Source organism: Schistocerca americana, chromosome 4 (genome assembly GCF_021461395.2).
Source record: "Schistocerca americana isolate TAMUIC-IGC-003095 chromosome 4, iqSchAmer2.1, whole genome shotgun sequence".
In the NCBI taxonomy this organism is placed as follows: Eukaryota; Metazoa; Arthropoda; class Insecta; order Orthoptera; family Acrididae; genus Schistocerca; species Schistocerca americana.
In genome coordinates, this window is record NC_060122.1 from 746,216,943 (window position 1) to 746,232,046 (window position 15,104).

Consider the following 15,104-nt stretch of genomic DNA (forward strand, 5'->3'; position numbering starts at 1 on the left):
GAGCTGGTCCTACACAAATTCTGTCGTGGACAAATCTGGGGTTCTCGCCGGAGGAGCACAAAATGTAATTTATTTCTGGCCAAACATCTGTCTTTTACTATAGATTCTTTACGTCTGTATGTGGCCGCTTGTGATATAAAATCGCTGTGTAAACATTTTTCTTCACATAATTTGTCGATTTCCAATTGTTTTTAGCTCTAATTCCAGTTCATATGCTTCAGTATAAAAACATTTTCGGTGTAGCAGAAATGTGACCTCTCACCTTATTAATTAATACTAATTAATATTCCTGCACAAAGCGACTTATTACTGCGCTATCTCTAATGAACATGGGTGTCTAAACATGTTCAACAAGTTCCATCATCTATGTATGTATCTAGGACAGCAGTACTTGACCACCATGCCGATACTTCATACAGATATGTGGTGCGTGTCGTCCACCATTGTCCTGTTGAAAAACGCCACCACCATACTCTCGCAAGAATTGTATCTCATGATGATGTAATATGTCTGCGACGTACCATTTTGCTGTCATGCTTTCCTCAATTACTACCAGCCGTGACCTGAGGCATACCCGATGCCGCCCCACACCGCGATGCCAGGAGTAATACCGCTGTTCCACTCCAAACCATTCGAAGATGGCCACCAGGTCGCATCCATATTTACCGATGATGGTCATTTGGGGAAGTACACAAGGCGACGCTGTTCGTCAGTAGTCCGTGTTTCCCGGTCACTACTCCAAACCCAGCCGTTCCTGTTGTGGTGTTAACGACTGACTACGCTTCTAGTCTCCCACCAATGCTCCTGGATGACAAAGAATGTTGCAAGGAGTCCATTACTTGTCCTCGGATGGCAGGCGCAGATGAGAATGTGTCACGATGTGGTTGTCAGGTGTGGTCGGCCGGAACCTTGACGAAAAGTGTGCCTGTCCTCACAATGCGCTGCAGACTAACAATGGGCCAAAATCACATCCGAATGCCCAACAAATCTGGATTCTGCACGGTCCGAGCATGTGGTGAAAGGGAGACTTCAGTAAGGTCCCTTTCAAACTTTCTCAGCGGTTGATAATGCGGTCTCCCATGAATACGAGACATCTCTGTGTCGTTCGAAGTGATCAGTTGACGTACGATCCCTTTCACGACACATATATGACTACCAGGCCTGGTAACATCACTTATTAATACTGGTGGCCATTTCACTTATCGCAGAGAATTTCAAAATTTATAATTTGCATATTCGCCGATGGTGTGTAAGTGTACAAAGCTATAAGAGGAAGTCGAATGGAAACAAGAGTGACAGAAAAAAGTAAGTAAACTGTTTATTATTTCAAAAGGAATTGCCACAACTGTAAATACAATTATTCCACTGTGAGACAAAACGGTCAATGCCTTCGCACAGAAATGTTTTCGGTTGTCCACGGACCCATGATGGTACTCAGACGCACACCTCTTCGTCCGACCCCACATTTTGCCAAGGTTGTTCCGAGTATGCTGCAGAAGTTTCACTCGAAAGTCCTTAACGTCTTCCATATACTCCCCATTTCTCCCCCATGTGATTTACATATTTTTGAAGCCCTGAAGAAAGTCATTCGTGGCCGTCGATTTGCGTTTCATGATGAGGTGCACGCCAGGTCATAATCATAGTTTCGTAGACAGCCGAAAACAGTTTTCAGTTATGGCACTGACGGTCTTCTGTCATAGTGGGAAAAATGTTATTTCAATTACTTTTGAAATAATAACACCATCTGAATAGGCTTTGGAATGTCCAACTGTACCGACCGGCCGCCATTTCTTCCTCAGACCACAGGCGTCACTGGATACGGATATGGAGGGGCATGTGGCCGGCACACCACTCTGCCTGCCGTATGTCAGTTTACGAGATGAGAGCCGCTACTTCTTAATCAAGCAGCTCGTCAGTTTGCCTCATAAGGTCTGAGTGCACCCCTTTTGCCAACAGCACTCGGAAGACAAGATGGTCACTCATCCAAGTGATAGCCCAGCCCACAGCGCTTAACTTCGGTGCTCTGGGGGGAAGTGGTAGGACTACTGCAGCAAGACTGTTGGCTTTGAAATAATAAACCCTTTGCTAATTTTTTTCATGTGTTTTTTTAAATTTGACTGCCCGTTATATACTAACATCGGACCATGTCTTCTGGGTTCCTAAATTTCTTTGTCAGGCGTTGTACAAGTTATGTGTTAGGATGTCAGCCAATAAAGACTGAGAACAATAATTACTCAGAGAGCATAGACATGAGAGGAGTGTTTTTCATCTTTCATGGAACTGAAATCTTCCTTCTCTGTTAAATGGATTGTCTACTGATTGTAATGCCATCGGTTCCTTGAGAACAGAATAGCAACTGGATTATGTTATGGCCAGTATCTTGACTTTGCTGTAATCTATGGAATGTCCAGTAGTAACGTAAGGTTTATCATCGGAAGATCTGTCAGGCTCCAGAACGCTGGTGTGTCTCTTAGTGTTCGTTTCATTTTTGTGTACGGTTTGTATTGTTATTCCTATGTAATTTTTTCCGAACTACATAGAAACGTTATAAATACCAGTTGCAGTCTTGGTCGGTGGTCGAAAGGTCACATCCACTTTTACTCCTTCATTACTCTTTCATGTTTTGACGAAACATGTCCCAAGAGCGGTATGAATGAGCTTACGGTACATACATTGTTACCCACCCTTCTCAATCTAAGAGTAATTAATACGTAGATCCAAAACTGGTAAGCAGTTATTCAACTTATATTACGTGGTAAGCTTCATATTTTTATAAACGCCTTAATTTATCGTTGCCGTGAAGCCAAACTATGAATGTGTCATCAATCTATATCCACAACGTTGTTGGTTTTTAAGTACTGCTCTCCTACATACAAGCTAAAAAGATGATAAAACATGCTGAATGTGCATTTAGACATCAGTGTTAATTAGAGGTTAGTGCGGTAGTCAGTTGCTTTGTGCAACGATGTTATTTCGTTTTAACTAATTATGTAAGAGGCTAGTTTTTTGTCATACCGAAAATGTTTTTGAAACTGATGCATATAGACTGGAATGAGATCTAAAACAAACGGAAAATCGACACACTTATATGATGAAAAATTCTTACACAGCGATTTTATATCACAAACACCTACAACTACAACAATCCATAGTAAAAGATAGGTTTTTGATCAGGAATAAATTAGATGATATCAGACGTACTTTCTGTTTCCTGGGTCCATTAGAAAAATTCCTCTACGATGCAGCACATGTTAAAAATTAGAATATACATTACATTATTAAAGACCTTATGTGAAGTGGCCCTCATCGATACGGAGTAAGTTTAAAAATCTGTAATGTATTCTCATTTAAGAATCAACAAAAAACTTGTCGCCAACATGTGAACGTATAAGGATCAAGGTGCATAAGCTAAGTAAGGTATGTCTTATTAACAGTCAAATGTCATCAAACGGTAAGCTTTTTACAACACTTACTTAAATTGAACACACTGCTTCACGGAAGATATGCAGAAGTCGGACTCTAAGTGACACATTATTTATTATATTAATAACAATTTCATCAAAACAGCGGAAGGAACTGAACATCAATAAAAAAATTTTGGCTCGTCTTTAACTAAATTTTGTTAGTAGCAAAACTTTTGTAGCTGTTGGTAAATTACTAAAAATATTTGGTCCTGGACAGTGAACATCTTTTAAGACGGAATTAACTAACTTTATACCTTTAAGTAGTTTGTTATTTACACTATTTGGTCGAAAAATATACGGACACCTATCAGTGGACATTAAAATGAGGTGTGACCACCCTCAGTGTTTATGGCTGATTGAACTCTTCTAGTGACACTGTAAGGATGAGCCAGAAAATAGACCGATAGTGGTGGATTTTATTTTACTTTTTATTCACATTTAAAAGTCATTTACTTCTCAAGCCGTAGCTGGCAGTGTCGGCTGCCTGTAATTATTCCATCCCACGGTCTGGCAACAGCAAGTCAGTTCGCATCTCGATCATGCGTTTCCCTCATGCAATGACGAAGCAACGCTGTCTATGCGACGCTGATGAGACCACGATCTGGAAATTTCAATGCCGCCCCCCGGGTTTCTCGGCTTCTGACCAATCAGGGCGAAGGAAGCCGCGTGGCCGTGTTGGATGTACCCGGCTGCCCGCCACCTTGCCTCGCTCTCTCGATCGCGCACCCTGTAGCAGTCAACTTCTCCTGCCTTTCCTGGTGCTGCGGAACCGCGCACTTCGTCTTTCCAGACACCGCTTTTCCTTAACTATGTGAACTACGGTTCGCCCCTGACTACGCTCTGGCTCACTCTCGTCTCCCTAGGCCTGACCCTTTAGAAGGCAAAAGTGGCCAATAAATGACTTATTACTTAAGATCTTCCTAATGGTTCTTTCACTCCCACTGCCTTCCAATCCGGCTGTACTACAACACTTTCAGTGAGGTGTATAAATGTATGTAGAGTAGTGGTATCCCGTTCTCTGTAACCACAGAAAGCAGTGAATAGAGACGCTGGGGTCTGGAGGGGAACTGGCGTAAAAACTCATTTCAAAGGTTTTCAGTTCGGTTGAGGTCGGGGCTCTGGGCAGCCCAGTCCATTTCAGGAATGTCGACATACCATCGCCTCACAGATGCTGCTTTGACCAGCTGCATTGTTATTCTGATACAAACAACTATTTTTTCTCGCACTTTTCCGCGGCCGTACGTAGCACGCAGTGCTGTACTTGTATTCCAATTCTTCCGCATGTACAGTTTACTTAAGCCCAATAAGGAGACCACGCAGAACCCACGAACAATGTCCTGTGCCATAGCACCACATCTTCAGTACACATCGTCACATCGGCCATTGTACCCTATTCTTTTTAACTCAATCTGACGTCTGATTGTTTTTGCTGATTTATTGCGATTTTTTGCAATCGTCGTTGGCAGTGCACGACTGTCCCTGTCCGTCAGTACACGAGGTCTGACTGGTCTTGATCCAACTTTAGTCCTTCCTTCGCGTTTCCACTTCAGAATCACATCTGCAGCACTGCTCTTAGGCAGCTTTAGAAGGGATGAAATGTGTCTCGTTGGTCTGTTACTCAGGTGACACTCAATGACTAGTCTACGTTCGAAGACAGCTCTCCTGACCCACTCGTTCTGCTTTTAGTACGTCTGCACTGGTAACGCAATAACTCCACTTGAGTTTATACTAGCAGTTTCGCCTCTCGTGACATCTATGGGTCGAATCCACATTACTCAGGCGTACCCCGACACATACCGAAGGCTGAAAACTTTGCAAGTCCATGGCTGGCTCCACTATGATTTCACCCTTTCTTTTAACACGGAAAAGTTCATGAGAAGAATGATTGTCGTTCACCATTCATACGATATCTAATTTTCTGATTTCCCGTCGTGTTCCTCGTAATCTGCCGCTGTGTGAATTTTAATTCCGCTTTAAACTGCTTAATACATGCCTACACCATCGTTCATCAGATGGTACCTCGGAAATTAGTCCATTTGTCCAGCGATATCATTTCCTTTTTATTTACTAAAATGAATCAAGTCTTTTGTTACAAGCCAAATGGTTTTCAAGCTGACTTATACAGAGTGGCATCAGTGCTAAATAATTTGTCGTAATCGAATATCGATAGAGTGCGTGTTTATAATAACCTGAAGAAAAATCTTTACTCACTGTCAATTTTATATCGCAATCTGCAACCCACGAAAATTGAAAGCGGACAATACAGTTTTTTGCTGTAGGTGTTACTGCATTCACCATATGTCGTTCTCTGCAAAAGAAAATATGTATTCTCAGAAAAGGGATTGGGAATTGTAGGATTTCATTCCCCGTAGTTTACGTTTGTATCTGCTCTTCGTAAGCCACTTTATGGTGTGTGACGGAGGGAACATGTTGTCTCACTATCGTCGCCCCCTCCCCCCCCCCCCCCCCCCCCCCGGCTACAAATCCCTCGTTTCTTGTTCTACAGTTTGCGAATCATGGGTAGAATGACTGTAGGTATGCATCCATGTTAATTATTGTTTCCCTGATTCCATCATGGCTATCATATAGCGAGAGGCATGTCGGAAGAAGTTATACATTACCTATCGCTTCGTGAAACGTACGGTTTCTTAGTTTAAAACATCAGTTCCCCCTGATGCACAACGCTTGTCTTTTGGGCATTACCAATGAAGTTTATTTCCATAACGATCTTGAGCTTACAAAACTATCCCGTGACGATTAACACCGGTCTTCTGTCAGTCCTCTCGTGATCCTCTGTACCTCATAAGGGTACCGAACATACGATCGTTACCTAAGTATCGAACAAATGTATTATGAGTCCGTTCTTTCGGGGACGAATTACATTTCTTTAGGTTTTTCAGCGGACCACTCCAAAGTAAGTTAAAACAATATTTAGTCGCATTTCAACATAATAGAAAAATACAAGAAAATGGAGTGATAAAAATGCTGCGGAGAGTATTCAACTTAACTCGCATTTAGTCACAACTTATCGTGACCTGTCTCCATTTACTTCTTACGCGGTCGCATTAGCATTTAAATGAACAAACTCTCACTGCGGAGACCATTTCCATTAACTCGACTGGCTCCGCCCTTGTTACTAACTGCTGTTACGAAAGCTAGTTTTATTCGTACACTAATCATCTGGAGTTCTTTTTCTCTCTCTGTGATATGTGTGTGATAGCAGTTAGGAGTGGTGGTGCCGTATTGAGAGGTGTGCAACACGATTGAGAACTCATCTGCCAGATCAAAACTAAGAGTTAGTCTCAGTAACACAACTTTCAATGTAGATGAAGAGGTTAGCCCAGAAGAGGAACTCTGGCGGGCAGCATCAAATGAGTCAGAATACTTCTCCTCCTCGTCCTCCTCCTTCTTCTTCCTTCAGTTTTGACCACCTGAGGACCACGTTTATTCGCGTCAGTTGCGTTTCTTGTCATTATTCTTGTCAAGTATTCTTTCATCCTTATACTTTACATATTTCTTCTCTCTTCCGTTGATTATGATTTGGTTCTCGGTCTGGTTCTCTCCTTGAAATCTGTGAAAACCTAAATTTGTGATAAAAAATTCACCGTGTTGTTTATCTCCAACTCCAGTATACCTGCTTCTACAGATCCCTTTGTACCACTAGGATCCAGCGTATCTTTGGTTATATTATTCACAAAAAATTCTATAATTGGCTGTGTTAACCTTCGTTGGTCCATTCTAAGGTTGTGTCCGAATACAAACTCCTTTTCCTGATCATGCCCGACATTATCCCCATATTGATTTACAGTACTTGGTTCACTCGTCTTCTAAACTGACCACCATTTCTTCTTCGAGGACGCAATATCCTCTTGGAAATTTTTCGTTCCATCAGTTCAGGTTTCTTAAGTACTCCTGTTCCTACGACGTTAAGAAGTTATTCTAAGGCTTTAGAGCGAACGACTTTATGCTAATACCTCATTCTGCAGTGATCGAAAAATTCTTCTTATCTTAGATGTTCATAGTTAATTTGTAAGCTAAATTCATTTCGTTTATTCATGCTCCCATTGCTTTTTCTGCCAGCCCAGTTTCTATCCATTCTCGCAGATATTTATATCTATCCAAGTTACGAGTCTTTCCCTCATTGTGTTAAGTAGATTAAATTAACGAAACCAACATGAAAAACTGAGGTAATAAGGGTCTGTGACCAGAGCAAAGTCGGGATTAAATTTCCGAAATATACTGACGCCAATAAAGAGCGTTAGTCCTTCCGTAATCTTTTGAGGTGTGCATGATTGGATGGCCTCAGTGCGGCTTTGCTACACTCTGACACCCCGAGCAGAGACTACGTAACCTGAAAAGGATCTTTCGGGTTGCGCAAAGATCATATTTGATGGATCAACAGTGAATACAGCAGTGCGAAGATGGTGAAGGACTTTCCTAATACGCTCATATGCTCAAGACTTGTGCTAAGACTTCTGTTAAAAACTACCATTCCATTAAAGTAATATGCAGACACACTTCGTCGAAAATTCTAGATTGGATGATGGCAGTAATAGACATCCCAAATGGGACTCTGTTGTACTGATACGGATTTCAATCCTTGGCAAAAGCCAAAACAAGATTTGAATCTTCAATATCTGTGCTTAAGTTCGAGAGAAGTAAAAATACGTGCCTTCTGAAATCAGCCGAAAACTGAGTGGTATGATTGATGAACCACTTTTTTTTTCTTTAAGGCTCGATAATATACAACTGAAGGCACTACTTACAGGCCCTCAGATACAACAAAGACGAAGGAAGAACAGGGTTGTTTTGATAGCCTAGTAACTTCCTCTTTCAACTTTCCACGTACAGCAGCCTTAATCTGCTTAATCTGAGGTGGCGGCAGTGGATATGGTGGGCGCTTTACAGGGATATTGTCTGTAAGCTTTTATATTCTTCTCTTCCCAGTTTACCCAGACTGTCAGACATTCGTAAACTGTTTACAAGCTGAGGAAGCCGACAAAGAAATTCAGGAGATAAATTACTTAAGTTGTAATTGCCTCCTTTAGCAGCATTCATCGTGACCACTGTCATTTGGTTCCTGGTCCATTTTCACGCCGAGTGCTTACAGAAGTCTATGTATGCACTCTACCAAAGCCAAAAGAAAACCCAGAATGAGGCCCACATGTCGGATAATATCCGCCACCAGAACAGCGAGAACCGACAAATTCCAAGCCATCTTGGCTTTAACTGACGAGGTAATATTGTCTCAGTACATTAATCGGAACACCCCCACGCCAATTGCATTTACAAATAATTTGCTTCCGTACAAGTGTCTATCCCACCAGCGAGAGCAGGTAATGGAGCCTCATCAAGATCTGTTTCCAGAATAGGAATCAAGGCGATACATCCTTCACCTCTTCTCACAGACAGGACCGGTTTCTCTGCTGCGGGCAGTCTCTCGTCAAGGTGACCCTTAACCTGGCACCAGTAACAGCTGATATCTGATAAGCATGATCTATTGCCTGACATACCACTCACATATAGTTACCGACTCCATAACGCGCACACTGCACATGGCCCGTTGGTGTGACGCATTGCCAGCGCCGCCAAAACCTATCTTCACAATTGCTGGAAGCTCCTGGGTTACTCAATAAAAGCGACTCGACACTCATTGCTACGGCACATTCCTTTCATATTATTACTCGTACAAACTATCTCATGCTCCTTAAAATCTGAGATCATATATCTAAGAGTGTCCTTCACTCTTTTAACATACCTCTCCAGTGGTTCACTGTGTGACTGAACACGAATGTAACCCTTGTCCATCAGTTGATGGCAAACCGGTGTGTACAAATTATCCTTACATACTGATCACCTAACTTCCAAAAAGAAGAACGTCTTCTGTATCGCCTCCTTCAAAGATTGCTCCTAATGCTCGGTTCAAATGGCTCTGAGCACTATGGGACTTAACTGCTGTGGTCATCAGTCCCCTAGAACTTAGACCTACTTAAACCTAACTAACCTAAGAACATCACACACATCCATGCCCGAAGCAGGATTCGAACCTGCGACGTAGCGGTCGCGCGGTTCCAGACTGTAGCGCCTAGAACCGCTCGGCCACTCCGGCCAGCAGTTCCTAATGCTTAACAGAAACAAAAGTTGGTAAAACCGCTTGTCAATCGGATCAAACACTTCACCATGATCCTGTAAACCCAAAAGAAATCAAAGTGACCGTTCAATCTCCTTACAGCACGTCAGAGGCATTGCTCCCCGCAGATATCCTGGTAGAGGTTTACATAATTTGGTAAAATATCCAGAAAAAGCCGCCACATAATTCCTGGTTACTTCACACACTACGCTATGGTTCCATAGATAAAGTTGCCTCCTCTGCCACGGATTCTGTGGAACGACTGATCATCTCTGCAGTCTACCGAGAGTTCGTCAGCTTATTTCTGAGCCTGTTTCCGTCACATATCTGTGTTTCTGGCACTGCGAATCTCTAACTCTGTTAGCTCAATTCTCCACGCGGGCCTGATTCTACTAATTTTCGAGCATGATGTCTTACAGATCAAAATAAAGAAGTGGACCCCAATTCACATCTACAATCTACATCTACATTTATACTCCGCAAGCCACCCAACGGTGTGTGGCGGAGGGCACTTTACGTGCCACTGTCATTACCTCCGTTTCCTGTTCCAGTCGCGTATGGTTCGCGGGAAGAACGACTGTCTGAAAGCCACCGTGCGCGCTCTAATCTCTCTAATTTTACATTCGTGATCTCCTCGGGAGGTATAAGTAGGGGGAAGCAAAATATTCGATACCTCATCCAGAAACGCACCCTCTCGAAACCTGGCGAGCAAGCTACACCGCGATACAGAGCGCCTCTCTTGCAGAGTCTGCCACTTGAGTTTGTTAAACATCTCCGTAACGCTATCACGGTTACCAAATAACCCTGTGACGGAACGCGCCGCTCTTATTTGGATCTATTCTATCTCTTCCATCAACCCGATCTGGTACGGATCCCACACTGATGAGCAATGCTCAAGTATAGGTCGAACGAGTGTTTTGTAAGCCACCTCCTTTGTTGATGGACTACATTTTCTAAGGACTCTCCCAATGAATCTCAACCTGGTACCCGCCTTACCAACAATTAATTTTATATGATCATTCCACTTCAAATCGTTCCGCACGCATACTCCCAGATATTTTACAGAAGTGTTTGCTACCAGTGTTTGTTCCGCTATCATATAATCATACAATAAAGGATCCTTCCAATTCAGTAATACAACTTATAATAAACCTACATGTATGGCTATTAAAGAAATAAAATGCAGGACAGCATTACACCTAGAGAAATTTACAAAATTTAACTCTTACATTACCAGGCTTCAAATGCTACGAATAAAAGAAAAGCCCGTAGATCTCAAGTCTGTGATTCCATTTACGTTGCCTTTAAAACAGGCACGTAACACGCGTTTGTGTAAGTACGTTAGCCAACTACTAACAGTTTTTAGTGCAGAATGCAGTAATTTCAGTTATGTTTTAATTGAAAAAGAAAGAAAACCGTATTTTACAAGTTTAATTTATCCTTTGGTACCAGACATGCTTCGCTTCTTCATGTAAGGCATCTTCAGTGGTGTATGATACATATACGGGGTCATTATTTCCACCATGTACATGTTCTAGGGACTGATCGATGAGAGGACAAAGCCGGTCGAAGTGGCCGTGCGGTTAAAGGCGCTGCAGTCTCGAACCGCGAGACCGCTACGGTCGCAGGTTCGAATCCTACCTCGGGCATGGATGTTTGTGATGTCCTTAGGTTAGTTAGGTTTAACTAGTTCTAAGTTCTAGGGGACTAAAACCTCAGCAGTTGAGTCCCATAGTGCTCAGAGCCATTTGAACCATTTTTTTTTGAGAGAACAAGGAATGAAGGAGGTCTCATGAAGTTATATCAGCAAAAGCTTGGTTTCCATGCTAGACACCATTTATTCAATCATACTTTGTTATGGAGTCTGTGGTATAATACGCGCTGTACCATGCAGCCACAGTTACAGTATGTGTTGAAAATGGTTTCCCTGTGCCTTAACGCATGCGTGTACTCGCCGTAACATGTTCTGTCGCACACGCCCACATCACACAGGCCGCATCCGAACAGTGTCAAAGGCAGCTCCAGTGTCTCCACATATGGAATGGGCTTTGAATGCACGATACTGTTGAGATATCCTGATAACCAGAAATGGCACGGGTTGAGATCCAGTGAACGAACAGGCCATGCAAATGGACCACCTCGTCCTATCCATCGACCAGAGATGATACAATTGATATGTGTCTAGACGTTAACGTCAAAGTGGGCTGGAGCTCCATCATGTAGCAGCCACATAAACCTTCGAATCATTAGTGGCACTTCTTCAAGCAGGGGATGATGATGTTTGTTTTGTGGGGCGCTCAACTGCACGTTCATCAGTGCCCATATAAAGTTCCAATTTTTTTTTTCACAGTTCAATCTACCCACTGTCACTAATTGTGATGATGCAATGATGAGGACAACACAAACACCCAGTGCCTGGGAGGAGAAAATCCCTATCCCGAACGGGAATCGATCCCGAGACCCAGTGAATCAGCAGAGGTGGCTAAGTGATCCGCAAAAAAACGCCGATAGTTCCGGCCTGTTAGGCGACGTGTAAGGAAAACTGCTAACAAAATACGGTCACCAATTATCACGGCCTACACATTCCGGCTGCATCTATGCTGATTACTCGGTTTCACCATACCATGGGGGGTTCTGCATGACATCCCAGAGATGACTCTTATGAAAGCTGAAGATAACAGTCAGCGTAGAGGTGATCTGTGAGTAGGATGGTTAACACAAATCCAGGAATCGCAGCAGCCTGTTGAAGAAACCTGTGACAAAGCTGCTCCCGATATGGGAAGTCTGTCGCTAGTAAGCCCCCTACCCGCTGAAAGTGATAAGGGTAATAAAACTTGTCACGGAGCATGTTACACACTGTTTTCATGCTGTACTGGCGGGCCAACTGAATGGTACTGACATGGCAGTCGCCTTACACAATGTTAATCACATTTTTCTGCAACTCTGGTGTCCGAACATTTCGGGTGGGTCCTTAATGACTTCATGCTTCCTGAAACGACCCTGCCTCAGGTAAATGGCGAAACAATGTTGCAAACAGTGATTGCTGTGGTTGTTGTCGGCGGGGATAGACCTCCTGATGCAATCTTGCCGCTGCCGCTCGTTGCTATTTGCCTTTCCGTAAGTAAACATCATGTCGGCAAGCTCTCGATTCGAATACGGAACCATTGTGAACAACTCTGTATCACGTCCATTACAAGATCAGTCAAAATGAGAAGTGAATCGGACACAACATTACCAGTTACTATGACAGGAGAGGGAGCTAGGGCATGACATATGAGGAACAGTATCACCTTCCAGGAGGAAACCATACATACTGTAAGTATGGCTGCATGGCACAGCGCATATGAGACCACAGTCTCTGTAACAAAGTGTGATTGAATAAATGGTGTCCATCATGGAAACCATGCATTACTGGAAATAAGTTCATTGGACTTTTTTGCTCCGTATCCTCTCCTCGATCATTCACTAGAGTTTGTACACAGTGGAAAACATCACCCTGCACAGTTATAAAATTATACATGTTTTAATGTGTAATTCGCAGTAATTCTTTGGCAGATCGTTTGGATCTGACTATTTCTCTTCACAATCGTATGTTTGTACTTTTTTTTGCTAACATTCATCTTTGTGTCCTGGCCGTGCATCCATTTGTCGTTCTATTTGTGCTAAATGCATATGGTATAGGTTTCTTTTAGTGTATATACCTTGCACATAACCTATGCTGTAGAGAACTGCACATGTGTGCATTGTTCTTGATCACATGCTTTAGAGCTGATTGAGGGATCATGAGAACTGACTGAGGGATCCAGGGACAGTGGGGAGGGTGTTGGAGTGAGGATGGAGGAAGTTTTGATGGTGGAGCACTGTGTGTATATAGTGTACACGTTTTTATTTTTTAATTATAGTTTTATAGTAAACTTTTAGTTTGAAAATTGGCATTGTGTTGTTGCTCTTTGGGTTACTGAAAGCATTTTAAATTTTATTTGTGGTCTTCTGTATGAATTATTATTTCTGTAGAGTAAGAATCTCCGTTCTTTTGTTGTTATGGGTTAAGATTTGTATGTTTGTTTTCATCCCAATGTGATGCTGATTTTTTTTAGTAGATGATCAGCGTATGTGGAGTGCTTGGATTCACTCTTCATTGCCTGTATGTGTTCTTTGTATTTCATGTAAAAATTCTTGGAATCATCCCAATATGCTTAGCGTTGAAGCTATAATACACAAATATATTTAAAAATAAAATAAAAAAATGTATATAAACACACACACACACACACACACACACACACACACACGCACGCACACGCACACACACACACACACACACACACACTATGTCACCCCACCCACCCAACCTTTCTGCGTCCCTACCCTAACACCCCTCTGCACTGTTCTGGGATCTCTTTCAGTTACTACGATCCCTCAGCTCTAGAGAGAGCATGTGACCAAGAGCAACGCAAGTATATGCAGTTATCTACACTATAGGTTGTGCGCTAGGAAATACTGGAAGAAACCTATACCATGTGCGTTTAGTAGGTAAAGAACAACAAATTGCAGCATGAAATAGACACAGAAATGAACGTAAGTAAAGAACATATAATAAATGTAAGCTTACAATGTGTGCCGCTAAAAATCAGGAACGAGTCCAAATACAATCAACGGAGTTACACGGTGAAGAGCCCTTTATCCCCCACCCTTGAAGAAGGTTCCTGTTTTTACCTGAAGGGCGCGCTTTTGTAGACATAGGGACTGGGAAGTTCGAAAGTATTGTATCACGTTACAAAACATTCGAGAGTGTTCGAGAGCATTCTAGAACATTCCAGAATGATTCGAAATATTCCACAATGATCCGGGAAGTTCGCGAATAGTCTGGAAAATTCAGTGAGATTTCAGGACGGTCGAGCATACTTTGATTCCATGAGGAGCCGTTGTGCACAGCTACCGTAGATTGTAAGATAGGGTTGGCATAAAGCAGTCAGTCGCAATTCCATTAGGTCACACACTGACCTTCTCCCTAGACACCTGGTAGAACATATAGTGACGTTAACTGACGCGAGTCTGTTGAATTGTAACGAAAATGCACCGAAGATGACTATTTATAGTCGAAATCTAGATCTGCAAGCATAATAAAAACTAATGCGACTGCGACTGTCTGCTGTGCACATCTCCTTCCTTAGAATGTCCGAGAACATCCTGGAACATCCCAGATTATTTTGGAACATTACAGAAGTATCTCGAATGTTGTGGAATGTTCTGGAAGATACTGAGAATCATTCGAAGCCTTTATCGTGTGTTCTGGAATTCGCCACTGGTGGGGCTACCCACTGGTAGCGGTATAAGAAGCAAGACTCGTCGTAGGTTCGAACGTCAGTTTCTTATCAGTGACGAAGGGAGGAACCGATAAAGTAGAGCAGTGAGTGAATAAAAACAAACAGGGAAGTGTGAGAAGTTGAAGTGATACAACCGCTGAATATAAGTCGAAAATAAGGTTTGAAAAGTGTGTGAAGTGTAGT

At 42.6% G+C, this 15,104-nt stretch overlaps 1 protein-coding gene across 1 annotated transcript in view; it reads left to right on the forward strand.

Moving 5' to 3' along the window:
- Positions 1-15,104, forward strand: part of LOC124613770 (hemicentin-2-like) — a 653,652-nt gene that overhangs the window by 522,841 nt on the left and 115,707 nt on the right. The window lies entirely within an intron of this gene.